This window comes from Nerophis lumbriciformis, linkage group LG03 (assembly GCF_033978685.3).
Source record: "Nerophis lumbriciformis linkage group LG03, RoL_Nlum_v2.1, whole genome shotgun sequence".
In the NCBI taxonomy this organism is placed as follows: domain Eukaryota; kingdom Metazoa; phylum Chordata; class Actinopteri; order Syngnathiformes; family Syngnathidae; genus Nerophis; species Nerophis lumbriciformis.
Genome location: NC_084550.2, coordinates 30468847 through 30487481, shown reverse-complemented (window position 1 = coordinate 30487481; position 18635 = coordinate 30468847). Strand labels below are relative to the sequence as shown.

The 18635-nt window shown below is 43.1% G+C and overlaps 1 protein-coding gene across 1 annotated transcript in view; it reads right to left on the bottom strand.

Annotated features, from left to right (window-relative positions):
• tafa3a (TAFA chemokine like family member 3a) overlaps positions 1 to 17407 on the bottom strand; it is a 140614-nt gene extending 123207 nt beyond the window's left edge. The window contains exon 1 of the mRNA XM_061936863.1: positions 17055 to 17407. The gene's annotated coding sequence lies outside the window, so the exon portion shown is untranslated. The remainder of the gene's footprint in view (positions 1 to 17054) is intronic.
• Positions 17408 to 18635: the final 1228 nt, after the last annotated feature.

The window sequence follows — 18635 nt, the reverse complement described above, 5'->3', positions numbered from 1 at the left end:
AACAACCCCGCCTCTCAAAACAAACCTTTTTTAGGTGATGGCCAAAAAGTGTCTTATAAGTAGGTCTTTACAGCAGCATCTATGCAAAATGTTGACCAAAGAACCATCATCACATGTTACAATTGAAGTGTTTTAGAAAAACAATCATATGACACAACGGCAGGGATCAGTTCAATTGGTTTATTGAATATGTTGGGGTGTGTATGCTACTCTGAGTGAATGGTGCAAGATGATGTGAAGTGTTAGCAATGTGAATGTTACCAGAGGTCGTTGTATGTGCGTGTTGGATGAATCTTTCAACAGTCCAGAGTGGCAAGGCAAGAAAACCGTCCGTGGGAAAGCGAAAGGTCGGGGGCTGGAGAGAGGTGACAATGTCCTTGTCCAAGCGGGAGTCGAGGGTCGAGGGAAGCAGTCCAAAGTCCGGTGGGAAGTCGAGGCGCACAGCTCCATTACAGGATACTAAGGGAACACTGCGGGGAACTCAGAGGACATAAGACACTGGCAAAGGGAAAGCACAGAGAGAGCAGGTATGAGGAGGGAAGCCAGGTACGGGATGCTTACTAAAAAGAGTGAACTACTTTGGGTCCGCTTGTCTTTATGCTGTCTCGCCTCATCAGACCCAGGTGCGCTGTTTGATGGTTGCCTGCCGCCGTGCAGGCACGTGTCCACGATGCGGGCAGAGCGAGCGGGGGCGTGTCCCGCGCACTCCTAGTGGAGCTTCCGGCTGCGCTCGCTGCAGAGGGCATGAGGGATTGCGCGTGCGCCGGGACAGTACCCCCCTCTTTAGGCGAGGCTCCTGACGAGCGGCGGGGAGCATCGGGGTTGGCCCGATAAAAGTCCTCTAAAAGGGAGGGAGGGGTCGACAAGGTAGGAGGCCGGCACCCAAGACCAGGTATAACTACACCCTACACTGCAGACGGACCTTGAGGATCTCTTTGACCATTCACACCGGGTCACCATTCTCCAGGATCCTAGGAAGGAGGCGGGGTGGGCAGTGATAGAGGGAGACAGAGAGCTCGCCGCCACCGGCTTTATTTGAGAAACATATACCACAGGGTTAGGGTTAGGGTTAGGGTGGGAGAGCTAACTTTACAGAAGCAGGGTTGACAATGGTTACAAGTGGGTGTGGTCCAACAAATTGTGGAGTCAATTTTTTTTAAGGTACCTGGAAGCTGAGGTCTTTGGCACGCAACATAACCAGTTGTCCGGGCGGGTAGGATGGAGCTGGGATGTGACACCAGTTGGCACTGCGAGGCATCCTCTCGTTAGCCTTTTCAAGTGCCGCATGGGCAGCTCTCCACACCCTCTGACACTGCTTGATGTGGGCCCTCGTAGAGGGAACTGCGGCCTCTCTCTCCTGCTGCGTAAACAAGGGTGGCTGATAGCCGAGTGAGCACTCAAAGGGTGATAAACCCGTAGCGGAGCTTTTTATGGAGTTATAAGCGTACTCTACCCAGGTGAGGAACTTGCTCCAAGAGGTGGGCTGGCGGTTACCCACGCAACGCAGCATCGTCTCCAAGCGCTGGTTGGTCCTTTCTGCCTGCTCGTTGCTTTGCAGATGGTATCCTGAGGTGAGACTGACTGAGGCCCCGAGCCCTTTGCAGAAGGCCCGCCATGCACGGGAGGTGAACTGGGGTCCATGGTCAGATACGATATCCCTGGGAATACCGTGCTATTGGATGCCGGAAATCCAGAGCGATGTAAAACCATGGACCGGCAGGAATAGGCTGAGGGCATAGGAAACCAGCAGGTGGTCTATTTGAAGCCTTACTGCGGGAACAGGTAGTAAATGGTAAATGGTAAATGGGTTATACTTGTATAGCGCTTTTCTACCTTCAAGGTACTCAATGCGCTTTGACAGTATTTCCACATTCACCCATTCACACACACATTCACACACTGATGGCGGGAGCTGCCATGGAAGGCCCTAACTTTTTTTGCATCAAGACTTATGTACAGCCACACATCCACTCATTTGTTGTAGCGCTTACTGGAGCCTATCCCAGTTGACTTTGGGCAAGAGGCGGGGTAGATAGAAAAAACCCCCGCCTAATATTAACCTTTGAACCTTTCAAAATGTCAAGTACAGCATTGGCTGTATCGTCAGTTCATGATTTGTGATGGAGGCAGTTTGGCATTTTAACTCTATTTACATTAATTCATATTAACTCGAATTACATTCATTCATATTAACTGTAATTACATGAATTCATATTAACTCTAATTACATGAATTCATAAGATGTATTTTTCCATCCTTTTTCATACCATAATATATATATTATGTTAAACCATCAAGCTGCATGAGTGCTTTGGGGAGGTGTTAAACCATCGAGCTGCATGAGTGCTTTGGGGAGGTGTTAAACCATCAAGCTGCATGAGTGCTTTGGGCAGGTGTAAAACCATCAAGCTGCATGAGTGACTGAGTGTGACACTGCTGGCTTCCAGGAAACCAATGTGTTTGCTTATTGTCTTCTTGTTTTGTCGGCAGTTACACTTCATGGCCGTCTTGGACATGCTTCTTGAAATAGCAGCTATAAAAACTATGATGATGAGGAGAGGGGATGCTCCATTTGTTCACAAGAGGATTCCATTTCCCCTTAAATTGGCTGATGGATCGAGTTTGGCAGCTCCAGCCGGCCCTTTGAGAGGTGAAACAAAACGCTTTCTAAACACATTACCCTATGAACACTCCAGTGCAGACATTCTAAACACATTACCCTATGAACACTCCAGTGCAGACATTCTAAACGCAACTATAAGTTAGAAGTATACGCAACTTTATATTAGAAATGGCAACAGTGGAGGATGAATGAATCACAACAAGAGGATAAAAAAAAGAAGGATCTTATTGACTACATCATCAGACTACAATGGCGGACACTCGCAAAGCACTCTGGGTAAATATTTCCCATATATGAATAATCCGTTGACGTTAATTGAACAGGAGTCAACCTGCAGTCCACACATATCTCTTATGTGTGACTGCCATCTACTGGTCACACCTATCAAAAAAACTGCTTTGAGGTTGGTAAGCACAACAAGAATTAATCTGTACATTAGATGCACAAGGTTATAAGCATAGGTGGGTAGTAACGCGCTACATTTACTCCATTACATCTACTTGAGTAACTTTTGGGATAAATTGTACTTCTAAGAGTAGTTTTAATGCAACATACTTTTACTTTTACTTGAGTATATTTATAGAGAACAAACGCTACTTTTACTCCGCTCCATTTATCTACATTCAGCTACATACAGATTTTTATCCATCTGTAATGCACGCTTTGTTTGTTTTGGTCTGTCAGACAGACCTTCAAAGTGCCTGCATTTCACCAATCAAATACAGTCACTGGAGACGTTTGACTCCGTTTCACCAATCAAATACAGTCACTAGAGACGTTTGACTACGTTTCACCAATCAAATACAGTCACTGGTGACATTGGACTCAGTTTCACCAATCAAATACAGTCACTGGTGACGTTGGACTCCGTTTCACCAATCAAACAGAGCCAGGCGGTCACATGACCATCCCACGTGGACCCCTACTTAAACAAGTTGGAAAACTTATTGGGCTGTTACCATTTAGTGGTCAATTGTAGGGAATATGTACTGTACTGTGCAATCTACTAATAAACGTTTCAATCAATCAATCAATCAAAAGTGTAAAGGAAAAAAAGACACTTTTTTATTTCAACCGTTCTTCCCGTCAAAAGCCTAAAGACTGACCGCACAGTTCCTGTCTTCACAATAAAAGTGCCGCTCCATCAAGAGCAACAAAATAAGAGTCTCCGAAAGCCAGCGCAAACAAGCTAGCAAGCTACGGAGTTTGCCGTCAATGTATTTCTTGTAAAGTGTATAAAAACGAATACGGAAGCTGGACAAATAAGATGCCAAAAACCAACCACTTTCATGTGGTATTAGACAGAAAGGAGGAACTTTTTTTCTCCTCCATTTGAAAATGTGGACGTTATCATCACTACTGTCTGATTATAATCAATGCAAGTCATCACAATCAGGTAATACACCAACTTATATTCTTGTCTTCATGAAAGAAAGTAATCTTTATGTTAAACATGCATGTATATTCATTAAAACACCTTTAACATGTGAACAAATATATATATATATATATATATATATATATATATGTCTTAATAAGGTTATCCAAAAAATAGTGCTCGATACCGTAGTAGAGCGCAATATATGTATGTGTGGGAAAAAAAATCACAAGACTATTTCATCTCTACAGGCCTGTTTCATGAGGGGGGGTACCCTCAATCATCAGGAGATTTATATATATTTATATATATATATATATATATATATATATATATATATATATATATATATATATATATATATATGTATGTATGTATGTATGTATATATATATATATATATATATATATATATATATATATATATATATATATATATATATGGCTGCTAGACTTTTGACAAGAACAAGAAAGTTTGATCATATTACGCCTATACTGGCTCACCTGCACTGGCTTCCTGTGCACTTAAGATGTGACTTTAAGGTTTTACTACTTACGTATAAAATACTACACGGTCTAGCTCCATCCTATCTTGTCGATTGTATTGTACCATATGTCCCGGCAAGAAATCTGCGTTCAAAGAACTCTGGCTTATTAGTGATTCCCAGAGCCCAAAAAAAGTCTGTAGAGCGTTTTCTATTGGGGCTCCAGTACTATGGAATGCCCTCCCGGTAACAATTAGAGATGCTACCTCAGTAGAAGCATTTAAGTCCCATCTTAAAACTAATTTGCATACTCTAGCCTTTAAATAGACCCCCTTTTAGACCAGTTGATCTGCCGTTTCTTTTCCTTTCTCCTCTGCTCCCCTCTTCCTTGTGGAGGGCGGGGGGCACAGGTCCGGTGGCCATGGATGAAGTGCTGGCTGTCCAGAGTCGGGACCCGGGGTGGACCGCTCGCCTGTGCATCGGTTGGGAAGATCTCTGCGCTGCTGACCCGTCTCCGTTCGGGATGGTTTCCTGCTGGCCCCACTATGGACTGGACTCTTACTATTATGTTAGATCCACTATGGACTGGACTCTCACTATTATGTTAGATCCACTATGGACTGGACTCTTACTATTATGTTAGATCCACTATGGACTGGACTCTTACTATTATGTTGGATCCGCTATGGACTGGACTCTTACTATTATGTTAGATCCACTATGGACTGGACTCTCACTATTATGTTAGATCCACTATGGACTGGACTCTTACTATTATGTTAGATCCACTATGGACTGGACTCTTACTATTATGTTGGATCCGCTATGGACTGGACTCTTACTATTTTGTTAGATCCACTATGGACTGGACTCTAACAATATTATGTTAGATCCACTATGGACTGGACTCTTACTATTATGTTAGATCCACTATGGACTGGACTCTTACTATTATGTTAGATCCACTATTGACTGGACTCTCACTATTATGTTAGATCCACTATGGACTGGACTCTTACTATTATGTTAGATCCACTATGGACTGGACTCTCACTATTATGTTAGATCCACTATGGACTGGACTCTTACTATTATGTTAGATCCACTATGGACTGGTCTCTTACTATTATGTTAGATCCACTATGGACTGGACTCTTACTATTACGTTAGATCCACTATGGACTGGACTCTTACTATTATGTTGGATCCACTATGGACTGGACTCTCACAATATTATGTCAGACCCACTCGACATCCATTGCATTCGGTCTCCCCTTGGGGGTTACCCACATATCAATCAATCAATCAATCAATCTTTATTTATATAGCCCTAAATCACAAGTGTCTCAAAGGGCTGCACAAGCCACAACGACATCCTCGGTACAAAGCCCACATACGGGCAAGGAAAACTCACCCCAGTGGGACGTCAATGTGAATGACTATGAGAAACCTTGGAGAGGACCGCATATGTGGGTAACCCCCCCCCCTCTAGGGGAGACCGAAAGCAATGGATGTCGAGTGGGTCTGACATAATATTGTGAGAGTCCAGTCCATAGTGGATCCAACATAATAGTAAGAGTCCAGTCCATAGTGGGGCCAGCAGGACACCATCCCGAGCGGAGACGGGTCAGCAGCGTAGAGATGTTCCCAGCCGATGCACAGGCGAGCGGTCCACCCCGGGTCCCGACTCTGGACAGCCAGCACTTCATCCATGGCCACCGGACCTGTGCCCCCCCCCCCTCAAGGAAAAGGGGAGCAGAGGAGAAAAGAAAAGAAACGGCAGATCAACTGGTCTAACAGGGGGGCTATTTAAAGGCTAGAGTATACAAATGAGTTTTAAGATGGGACTTAAATGCTTCTACTGAGGTAGCATCTCTAATTGTTACCGGGAGGGCATTCCATAGTACTGGAGCCCGAATAGAAAACGCTCTATAGCCCGCAGACTTTTTTTGGGCTCTGGGAATCACTAATAAGCCGGAGTTCTTTGAACGCAGATTTCTTGCCGGGACATATGGTACAATGCAATCGACAAGATAGGACGGAGCTAGACCGTGTAGTATTTTATACGTAAGTAGTAAAACCTTAAAGTCACATCTTAAGTGCACAGGAAGCCAGTGCAGGTGAGCCAGTATAGGCGTAATATGATCAAACTTTCTTGTTCTTGTCAAAAGTCTAGCAGCCGCATTTTGTACCAACTGTAATTTTTTAATGCTAGACATAGGGAGACCCGAAAATAATACGTTACAGTAGTCGAGACGAGACGTAACGAACGCATGAATAATGATCTCAGCGTCGCTAGTGGATAAAATAGAACGAATTTTAGCGATATTACGGAGATGGAAGAAGGCCGTTTTAGTAACACTCTTAATGTGTGATTCAAACGAGAGAGTTGGGTCGAAGATAATACCCAGATTCTTTACTGATTCGCCTTGTGTAATTGTTTGGTTGTCAAATGTTAAGGTGGTATTATTAAATAAATGTCGGTGTTTAGCAGGACCGATAATCAGCATTTCCGTTTTCTTGGCGTTGAGTTGCAAGAAGTTAGCGGACATCCATTGTTTAATTTCATTAAGACACGCCTCCAGCTGACTACAATCCGGCGTGTTGGTCAGCTTTAGGGGCATGTAGAGTTGGGTGTCATCAGCATAACAATGAAAGCTAACACCGTATTTGCGTATGATGTCGCCTAGCGGCAGCATGTAAATATTAAAGAGTGCAGGGCCAAGAACCGAACCCTGAGGAACTCCGCACGTTACCTTAACATAGTCCGAGGTCACATTATTATGGGAGACGCATTGCATCCTGTCAGTAAGATAAGAGTTAAACCACGACAAAGCTAAGTCTGACATACCAATACGTGTTTTGATACGCTCTAATAAAATATTATGATCGACGGTATCGAAAGCAGCGCTAAGATCAAGAAGCAGCAACATAGATGACGCATCAGAATCCATCGTTAGCAGTAGATCATTAGTCATTTTTGCGAGGGCTGTCTCCGTAGAGTGATTTGCCCTGAAACCGGATTGAAAAGGTTCACAGAGATTGTTAGACACTAAGTGTTCATTTCGCTGCTGTGCGACAATTTTTTCGAGGATTTTCGAAATAAAGGGAAGGTGGGACACCGGTCGGTAGTTTACCATGAGGTCAGGATCGAGGTTAGGTCTTTTGAGCAGAGGATGAATAACCGCTTTCTTGAATGCTAGGGGAACAGTGCCAGAGGAAAGTGATAAGTTTATAATATTTAGCACTGATGGACCTAATAATACAAAAATCTCCTTGATAAGTTTCCCAGGAAGTGGGTCAAGTAAACATGTTGTTTGTTTTATCCCACTTACACGCTGTAATAGTTCCTCTAATGTTATTTCATCAAAAAGAGAGAGACTATTTTGTATTGCAGTATCCGTCGTAGATACAGTTGTATCTGTGTTCATAGAACCCAGTTGTAGCTGGGATGTGTTGTCTTTAATCTCCTTTCTAATGAGTTCAATTTTCTTATTAAAGAAATTCATTAAGTCATCTGCCGAGTGGGTGGAGCTATTGGGAGGAGTCCCTTGTTGGGTTAGCGATGCTACTGTACTAATATATATAACTAATATATGCAGTCCTCTCCAAGGTTTCTCATAGTCATTCACATCGACGTCCCACTGGGGTGAGTTTTTCCTTGCCCTTATGTGGGCTCTGTACCGAGGATGTCGTTGTGGCTTGTGCAGCCCTTTGAGACACTTGTGATTTAGGGCTATATAAATAAACATATAACATATACATACACACATATCTTATATATATATATATATATATATATATATATATATATATATATATATATATATATATATATATATATATATATATATATATATATATATGATATGTGTGTATGTATATGTATATATGAGGTAGATCACCTCGACTTGATCATTTATTAAGTAATTGATTAACGTTGAAAAACTTATTGGGGTGTTACCATTTAGTGGTCAATTGTACGGAATATGTACTGTACTGTGCTATCTACTAATAAAAGTTTCAATCAATCAATCAATGAATGCCTACTGAGCCAGAGCCAGAGAAATGGATATTGAAACAGTGTAGGTCTGACTTGGTAGGATATGTACAGCAAGTAGTGGACATAGAGAGAGAGAGAGAGATCAGAAGGCATAAGAAAAATATGCATTTGATTGTTTACATTTGATTATTAACAACAATCCGGGGAGGGTGTTAGTTTAGGGTGGAAGTTGCCTGGAGGTGTACTTTTATTGCGGTTTTGAAGGAGGATAGAGATGCCCTTTCTTTTATACCTGTTGGGAGTGCATTCCATATTGATGTGGCATAGAAAGAGAATGAGTAAAGACCTTTGTTAGATGGGAATCTGGGTTTAACGTGGTTAGTAGAGCTCCCCCTGGTGTTGTGGTTATGGCGGTCATTTACGTTAAGGAAGTAGTTTAACATGTACTTCGGTATCAGGGAGGTGTAGCGGATTTTATAGACTAGGCTCAGTGCAAGTTGTTTTACTCTGTCCTCCACCCTGAGCCAGCCCACTTTGGAGAAGTGGGTAGGAGTGAGTTGTGATCTGGGGTGGAGGTCTAGAAGTAATCTGACTAGCTTGTTCTGGGATGTTTGGAGTTTAGATTTGAGGGTTTTGGAGGTGCTAGGGTACCAGGAGGTGCATGCGTAATCGAAAAAGTGTTGAACGAGAGTTCCCGCCAGAATCTTCATGGTGCTTTTGTTGACCAGAGAGGAGATTCTATAGAGAAATCTCGTTTGTTTGTTGACCTTTTTGATGACCTTGGTTGCCATTTTGTCACAGGAAAGATTAGCCTCTAGAATGGAACCTAGGTAGGTGACCTCAACCTTCCTGGTGATAACAATGTCACCCACTTTTATAGTGAAGTCATTGACTTTCTTAAGGTTTATGTGGGACCCAAACAGGATGGATTCAGTTTTACCCAAGTGTATGGATAGCTTGTTGTCAGCGAGCCAGGTGCAAGTTCTACAGAGTTCAGCACTGAGGATTTTCTCCACCTGTGATTTGTCCTTGTCTGATACCAGCAAGGCCGAGTCATCCACAAACAAGAACAATTCACAGTTGCATGCTGATGACAAGTCGTTTATGTATACTAGGAACAGTAAAGGCCCTAAAATACTGCCTTGGGGGACTCCACAGCTCACTGAGAGGGGGGTGGGGGGACACGGTGTCGTTCACCTCTACCACCCGTTCCCTCCCCTCCAAGTAAGATTGCATCCAGCTCCATGAGGTTTTGTCAAATCCGATTGCTCTGAGCTTATCCAACAGTATAGCGTGGTTAACGGTGTCAAAGGCCTTCTGAAGGTCCAGCATGACCATGCCCACGTCCACCTCATGTTTGATGTGGTCGCTCAGATAGAGAAGGCATGTGTCAGTGGAGTGGTTAGTTCTGAAGCCGGATTGGAATTTGTACCTGAGTTAATTGGTGGCAAGGTAACCATCGACCTGTTCATAAACTATTTTTTCCATTACTTTCGAAATTGAACTGAGAATAGAAACAGGTCAGTAGTTGCCAGGTTCTAATTTGCTTCCTTTTTTAAAGAGGGGAGTTACTCTTGCTATCTTAAAATCTTTTGGTATTTGGCCTTGTGAAATTGAGAGGTTTATTATGTGCGTGATGATTGGGGCAATGATGGAGACAGAGTCCCTGAGGAATCTGGAGGGTATATTGTCAAGGCCGGTGGCCTTGTTTGGGTGGAGCACGCTCAATTTTTAAGCACCTCATCCGCCTCTCCCGAAAACCTCCCGGGACAAATTTTCTCCTGAAAATCTCCCGAATTTCAGGCGGAGCTGGAGGGGGCGTGGCCTCCAGCTCCATGCGGACCATAGTGACGTGTCGACAGCCTGTTTTCACGTCCGCTTTCCCATAATATAAACAGCGTGCCTGTCCAATCACGTTATAACTGTAGAATGATGGAGGGCGAGTTCTTGGTTTCTTATGTGGGTTTATTGTTAGGCAGTTTCATTAACGTTCTCCCAGCGCGGTAACAACACACAACAACAGCAGTCACGTTTTTGTCTACCGTAAAGCAGTTCGTCTGATGTAAACAGCAATGTTGTGACACTCTTAAACAGGACAATACTGCCATCTACTGTACATGCATATGTGACAATAACATCTAGGGCTTTTAGAGAGTGCAGTGCACAACTGCGCACACAACAAGGAGACAAAGCAGAATGCATCATCAGAGAGGGTGTTCAGCATGGTTAGAAAAATAGTGACAGAGAAGATAAACATATATATATATATATATATATATATAGCTAGAATTCACTGAAAGTCAAGTATTTCTTATATATATATATTTATGAAATACTTGACTTGGTGAATTCTAGCTGTAAATATACTCCTCCCCTCGTAACCACGCCCCCAACCACGCCCCTGCCCCAACCACGCCCCCATCCCCGACCACGCCTCCCCACCCCCCCCTAAAGGTTGGCAAGTATGGTCAATGTATCATTGAGCAAAATGTGTTATCAGCATAGACCTATACATACATGGACAGGGTGTCGCGTGAGACTAGCAATGACTTGGCTTTTTTTTTTTAGAGCAACGGGCTGCTCGCAAAACGATAACCCGGCATTTCCATAAGGTACGTTATGGCTGCTGATCAGCAACACAGTGGAACGTCTCCGAGCTCCTCCGTCGGTCAATACCCACTGGCTTCTGTGACGGCACCGATTTGACTTGACTCATAGAAAAGACCTTGCAGAATAACTACGTAATTGTTCTATTTGTAGCAAGCAAAAACACAACACAACCCTGGCGATTGTTGTGCACACACACACTTGTCATGCAACTCCCTTGCTTCCCCTGCCCTGTGTCAGATCTTGTTGACAAAGCTCCCCAAATAGCTGTCCAGGATATGCCTGTAATATGATGCTTTGATTTTGGACAGTCAGCATGTCCTCATCCATCAAGTGAAAAGGGTGAAAATATTTCTGCGCCTTGTATTGTAATCAATTGCAATGGTTTACGTAAATGTGTGCGAGCAACTGTGATGTGGAAGTGGTAGAGCAATGTGTTTTTGTGTTTTGTTGCATCTTGTGTTTTATGTTTTTCTGTATTTGTGTTAGGACCTCCTTGGAAACGAGATGCTGCATCTCAAGGCGCTTTCCTGCATTAATTGAATATATCACATATAACATCTAGGGCTGGGTACCAAATTCTGTACTTTTATAAGTACCAACCGAAGTCCGTCTATACTACCGGGTACGGAAAATTAAATGGTGCCATATTCCATTACATTTGTTGTACGTGGCGTGACGTCACGTCCGGATGCAAATTTTACAGCGACTGAAGCCCAACCAGCAAACAAACAATCACTCAGAGTGGACTTTGTCTCTCGATGATCTTCCAATTTTCCAGACTATCACAGCAAGAAAAAGGATCACAGTGGTTCAGTAACGCTCCAGTTTTCAAAATGTTGTAGCTTGATGCTAATTTATTTTAGATTTGCTAGAGACATGCAAAAGATTAGATTAGCATTAGCAATTTTATATGGCAATTTCAACACGTCCAAAATTGGTCATCAAAACTACAACTAAGATGCACATTACAATTAAACAGCCGGTGTGTAATAGATACAATAGTTTTTCCAAAACATTTAAACACGTTGTAGGGATCAACAAAAGAAAAGGCTGGCACATTGAACTTAATGGCTAACTCAACACTCTATTGAATATAAACAACTGCCATCAAATCTCTTGGAATTACAAAGTCTACCATGTAATACAGTACAACACAGCACTTGCAAATGATACACATAAGGGTAGGAAAACAAGATATCAACTGGACAGCACAGTCTAGTGTTAAATGTTTAATTCAGAAAATGTTGATTTTTTTTAATTATTTCACATTTGAACACACGCAAAAATGGTATCGATCTCTAGATGAATTGGTACCGTATCGATTCAAATGGTAATCATCCCTAATAACAAGACAGAAACGTTAGCAAATGGTAAATGGTAAATGGGTTGTACTTGTATAGCGCTTTTATACCTTTTTAAGGACCTCAAATCGCTTTGACACTATTTCCACATTCACCCATTCACACACACACATTCACACAGTCACACACTGATGGCGGGAGCTGCCATGCATGGCGCTAACCAGGCCCATCAGGAGCAAGGGTGAAGTGTCTTGCTCAAGGACACAACGGACGTGACTAGGATGGTAGAAGGTGGGGATTGAACCAGGAACCCTCAGATTGCTGGCACGGCCACTCTCCCAACTTCGCCACGCTGTCCCCTAACGTTAGCAACGTTAGCATAACCATGTGAGCTACAGAGCTAACATTACACTCACATTTTAGCAGCAACATGCTAGGCTAGCCTAGTCAGTGAAGTGGAGGTGTCCAAAGGTTGCATCCCTTCAAGCCTTGCATCCTATCAAGTTTCACTTCTTTCCCACCTATTTACAGAACAACGTGTCGGGTTGGTAGCAAGCCTGTCATTCCGTGTTTAACAAGCCAATCTTCCTGAGATCCTTTCAATGGAATACAGTTCAGCCATCACTCAGCTCCCATCTCCACCAATCCCAGGGTGGCCTTTGCTCTGCCTGTCAGCAACACCCACCAATAACGGCAGGACAATAAAACCCTCCAGAACAATGCCGGGCCTCCTGGCGGATTGGAGGAAAGCTACTGACGGCCATCTATAAAACAAAATAATGGCTCTCCTGTCAGCGAGGGAGAAAGGCAAAGATTTACACCATTCTTGGGACTCTCTAAGGAGACTTCAATTAATCAGCGCAGGATTGCATCAGGCCACAATAGGCGTGTAAGGTTATTACTCAGCAGGATGAAATGCGATGATAGCGCTAATTGAGGGGACAGCTAGAGGAGGGGACAGCTACCCGCACAACAGAACAGTTGTCAGAAGGATGAAGGACTGTCGGAAGAACAAAGTTTGAGACAAACTGACATTGAAGGAAGTTTCATATCTACTTGATGTGTTTGCACTCAACTACTACACACTCTGTCGCCTGAGGACCCCATGATAGTTTTTCCACCTTAAGAGTTCTGTCCAGCACTTCACTTTTAACTCTAAAAATATTGCAAAATGTGTCAGTGACGGTCCACTCACTACACTTGGAGACAACTGGACCTCCTTCTGCACCTAGACCCCTTTAGGGTAGATTTGTCAGGGTTGAAATTGGACAATTACGGTTCCTCGCTTCGTTTCCGGTTCCCAGTGATTCTCAGGGTCAAAAAATGACTATGAATTTCTCATGGGGATATTCTTAAAGGGGAACATTATCACCAGACCTATGTAAGCGTCAATATATACCTTGATGTTGCAGAAAAAAGACCATATATTTTTTTAACCGATTTCCGAACTTTAAATGGGTGAATTTTGGCGAATTAAACGCCTTTCTAATATTCGCTCTCGGAGCGATGACGTCACAACGTGACGGCGCATCGGGAAGCAATCCGCCATTTTCTCAAACACCGTGTCAAAACAGCTCTGTTATTTTCCGTTTTTTCGACTGTTTTCCGTACCTTGGAGACATCATGCCTCGTCGGTGTGTTGTCGGAGGGTGTAACAACACGAACAGGGACGGATTCAAGTTGCACCAGTGGCCCAAAGATGCGAAAGTGGCAAGAAATTGGACGTTTGTTCCGCACACTTTACCGACGAAAGCTATGCTACGACAGAGATGGCAAGAATGTGTGGATATCCTGCGACACTCAAAGCAGATGCATTTCCAACTATAAAGTCAAATAAATCTGCCGCCAGACCCCCATTGAATCTGCCGGAGTGTGTGAGCAATTCAGGGACAAAGGACCTTGGTAGCACAGCAAGCAATGGCGGCAGTTTGTTCCCGCAGACGAGCGAGCTAAACCCCCTGGATGTCTTGGCTCACACCGTCCCAAGATGATCAAGAGAAGAATATCGACCCTAGCTTCCCTGGCCTGCTGACATGAGGGTATGTCTACAGAATATATTAATTGATGAAAATTGGGCTGTCTGCACTCTCAAAGTGCATGTTGTTGCCAAATGTATTTCATATGCTGTAAACCTAGTTCATAGTTGTTAGTTTCCTTTAATGCCAAACAAACACATACCAATCGTTGGTTAGAAGGCGATCGCCGAATTCGTCCTCGCTTTCTCCCGTGTCGCTGGCTGTCGTGTCGTTTTCGTCGGTTTCGCTTGCATACGGTTCAAACCGATATGGCTCAATAGCTTCAGTTTCTTCTTCAATTTCGTTTTCGCTACCTGCCTCCACACTACAACCATCCGTTTCAATACATTCGTAATCTGTTGAATCGCTTAAGCCGCTGAAATCCGAGTCTGAATCCGAGCTAATGTCGCTATAGCTTGCTGTTCTTTCCGCCATGTTTGTTTGTATTAACATCCCTATGTGACGTCACAGGAAAATGGACGGGTGGTTAAAATCAGGCACTTGGGGGACGGCGTGGCGAAGTTGGTAGAGTGGCTGTGCCAGCAATCGGAAGGTTGCTGGTTACTGGGGTTCAATCCCCACCTTCTACCATCCTAGTCACGTCCGTTGTGTCCTTGGGCAAGACACTTCACCCCTTGCTCCTGATGGCTGCTGGTTAGCGCCTTGCATGGCAGCTCCCGCCATCAGTGTGTGAATGTGTGTGTGAATGGGTGAATGTGGAAATACTATCAAAGCGCTTTGAGTACCTTGAAGGTAGAAAAGCGCTATACAAGTTTAACCCATTCATTCATTTATCATTTACTTTGAAGCTTTTTTTAGGGATATTGCGTGATGGGTAAAATTTTGAAAAAAACTTTGAAAAATATAATAAGCCACTGGGAACTGATTTTTAATGGTTTTAACAATTCTGAAATTGTGATAATGTTCCCCTTTAAACAGTATATGAAAATAATTTTTTTGAACTTGAATGTAAATGTTCTGCAGTAAATATTTCTTTCCACAGGTGTACATTTACACAAAAGATCCACTTTACTTTTGAAAAAAACATTTTCCAGCAAGGTTTTATGCGGCCAATTCCAATTCCAATACCAATCATCCCTTAATGAAATCAACCAATGCCGATCACATGTATTAACATTTATTTGTGCTGAGTACTATTAACAATGTAAGAGTATCAACACAATATTCAAAACAAGTCCCTTATTATTTGTATTATATACATTTGTTTGATCAACACAAAATAAAAAACGATTATCATCTACACATTAAAGTCATTTGTTTTTTTGCATTCAAGGTCCTCCTGTGTTCAAGGAGTTATTCCCTAAGTTTTTTCACAATAGCAAAAACAAAAATGATTTTGAAAAAACACAAATATCGACCTAATCACTCCAGTATCTACCATACTGATACTACCAATTTATGGATTGAACCATCAGTTAATCCTTTCTTCAGACTCTTCTTAATCTACTTGTTAATTTTCTGTTAATATCTGCTTTCTTTCAGCCGAGAGGTGGTTCAATCTACAATTTGTCAAGTTTACTAAGCACTCAATTCTTGGCTTCTTTCCAGCTAGTTTAGCGGCGAGGTTAGACATTCGCTTGCTCTTTTTCTGTGTGTAACATGTTTAGCTTCATCCTCCATTCCAAGAAATGTAGTTTATGTGCCACAATGGAGGGTTATTGAAAGAATGAATATATCTAGCAAGAACAAATGAAGTACTATATTGACATACATTATTAAAAGGATTTGGCGAGCCAAATATGGCCCCTGAGCCTTGAGTTTGACACGCGTGCTTTGGGCAAATATCGGATTTTGATGCACTTTGGAGACTTCTGATTCCGATTTGAGGAGTTGTTGTGTCTGTACTTTAGCTGTTGTAGTGTGAATCCAAACTTAGCAATAGCTGTTTGTGTACTCTATTTTCATTGTATGTTTTGTGGCAGGGCTAACAACCACAGAACTTGAAAACTTCCACTGAACATGTGACTCACCTGTTGCAAAAATGTTTTACTTTGAAGCAAGCAGTTGAAAATGACAAGAAGAATATACTTTTCCAAAAAGCTTTTCTAACAACTGACGAGCGGACACAAGTGGTAGTTTTCCACCATCAATGTGGAAATGACAAGTTATTTCAATGACCCTGGCCCACATTCCACTGGATTGTGTTTGCACTGAATGAATGTTAATACAATAACATCCTATAATGCTTGCCAAGTTCAGATCCTGCATGTGGAGCTAAACACTGGCAATTGTGTCATCTGGGGACTTTGCTACAGTTTGTCTGCCATTCTTCCACACAAGCTGCACCACAAGGTGGAACAAGAAGTGGGATTGTTTATGGAGTCATTTTGTCTTTCACACTCCTGCTGCTGTTTGATCTGAACATCACGCACAGATCTCGTCACTTTCTCCATGAACATCACTCTTGGCCTTGGTGGTGCAAAGTGGACTTGGCCATGGAGGCTGCAAGTTGTGTGCACACACAGGAGCCCTGGTACATTCCAAAAGTGCATGTTGTATACTGCCTGCCAGCATGCAGCTGCAACATAGCGTCGTTATTGGCTGCTACTTCATGAGTGGACACCATTTTCAGCCTCTTTACATTTTTGCATCAGGAATTACAAGTGAAAGTCCTCTTACCTTTTGGTTGTGCTTTCAGTTAATCCCAGTTGTCATGTATCATCCATTTTTCACCACAAGCCCAGACATCTTCTTTCAAGCAAAAGCACTTTGCATGCCCCCGCTTCAATTGGAACTCCACATAACATCATCTACCTTAAAACCCACATGGTTTGTGTTTCCCTGGTCCACAGAAGTGTCTCCAACATTAAGTGAGGAGACAGCAGGCATCAAAGTTCCTGCTCCTCAAATTGTCATCGTCCCGATCTCCAGAGCACCTGGACCACCCTCATGCATACTTTGTACTGTCAGTCTTTTTTCTTTTTAAAATGGTCTTTTAAATACTCCATCCATGCTCTTGACGCAGTTGTCTCTGTCTCTGCAGCTGCATGTGCGAGGATGATCTGGAGGCGTCGGAGGGAGGCGAGAGAGCAGCCATTCATTGCGGAGCAGCTGGGAGCTTCTGCACCGGTGCTTTAGCGCTCCTCAGTGGTGCTGTCCGGTACTGCTGGCAGTAGCTGCAGCGCCATATTCACCTCATGATGATGATGATGCTGATGCTGATGGTGCAAAAAGCCCTAAGTGAATTATTGTAAATATTTGGATGTGAATATGTGATGAACTGTACAGTAAAGTGACTGAAAGTGTATTTGCATGGAGGGCTCGTGATCATTTTGCTTCCACTCTCCTCCAGTATTAGTGCCGGGAACTCTTCTTCCTCTTGTCATTTCATTACCATCGCAATTTCATTTTCTATTTCTTACACAGTCCCACATGCTCACTGCAGCGTCTGAAAGGTTTATTTACAGAAGAAAAAAAGCGAGATGTTGTCGAAGTGACGCTTCGCCTCGTGAGCAGGCCAGCTGGCACGGTAAACAAAAACAAAAGCAGAAAAACACACTTATTGAAAAAATAACTAGGAAGGAAATGTATATTTACATGCGACAAGTCAGTTGGAAACGTTTCGGTAGAAAACCTTCATCAGGCCTGACTTGTCAAAAGAGAAATAGCAATAGCAGGCTAGCACGACAGGTAGGAGAAATTGTCCTTCACCTTAAAGGTCATGTAAATGGTTAGGTGCTGATAGCTATCAACAAGGGGGTAGGGTCCCCGTAATTCACTGTGTTGGACTTCAAAATAGAAGTTTTACCAAAACAAAAGTGTAAAACAAAACCGAACACGGCGACCCTCTGTGGCCCCAAACTGCTAAAAGTCAGCAAAGGTCGGGTAAGGTTCGCTTTTAAAAAATAAAATGTATTTAGGCCGTCTGGGTCGTAATAACGGTCAGCTTTCAGGGGGAACCAATCTGGAGGCGGAACCTGGCGCTGCGGTCTTTGTTTCCGCCCGGACCTGACCAAGACCCATTCCTCGTCATACCACTCCGACATTGTTATAAAAAATAATGTCGCGGGTGTGGATGGTTTGAAAAAAGTTAGAGAAGGTCGGGTAAGGTTCGCTTTTCAAAAAATAAAATGTATTCAGGCCGTCTGGGTCGTAATAATGGCCGTCTTCCGGGGGAAACCAATCTGGAGGCGGAACCTGGCGCTGCGGTCTTCGTTTCCGCCCCGCCTTGACCGGAACCCATCCGTCGTCATACCACTC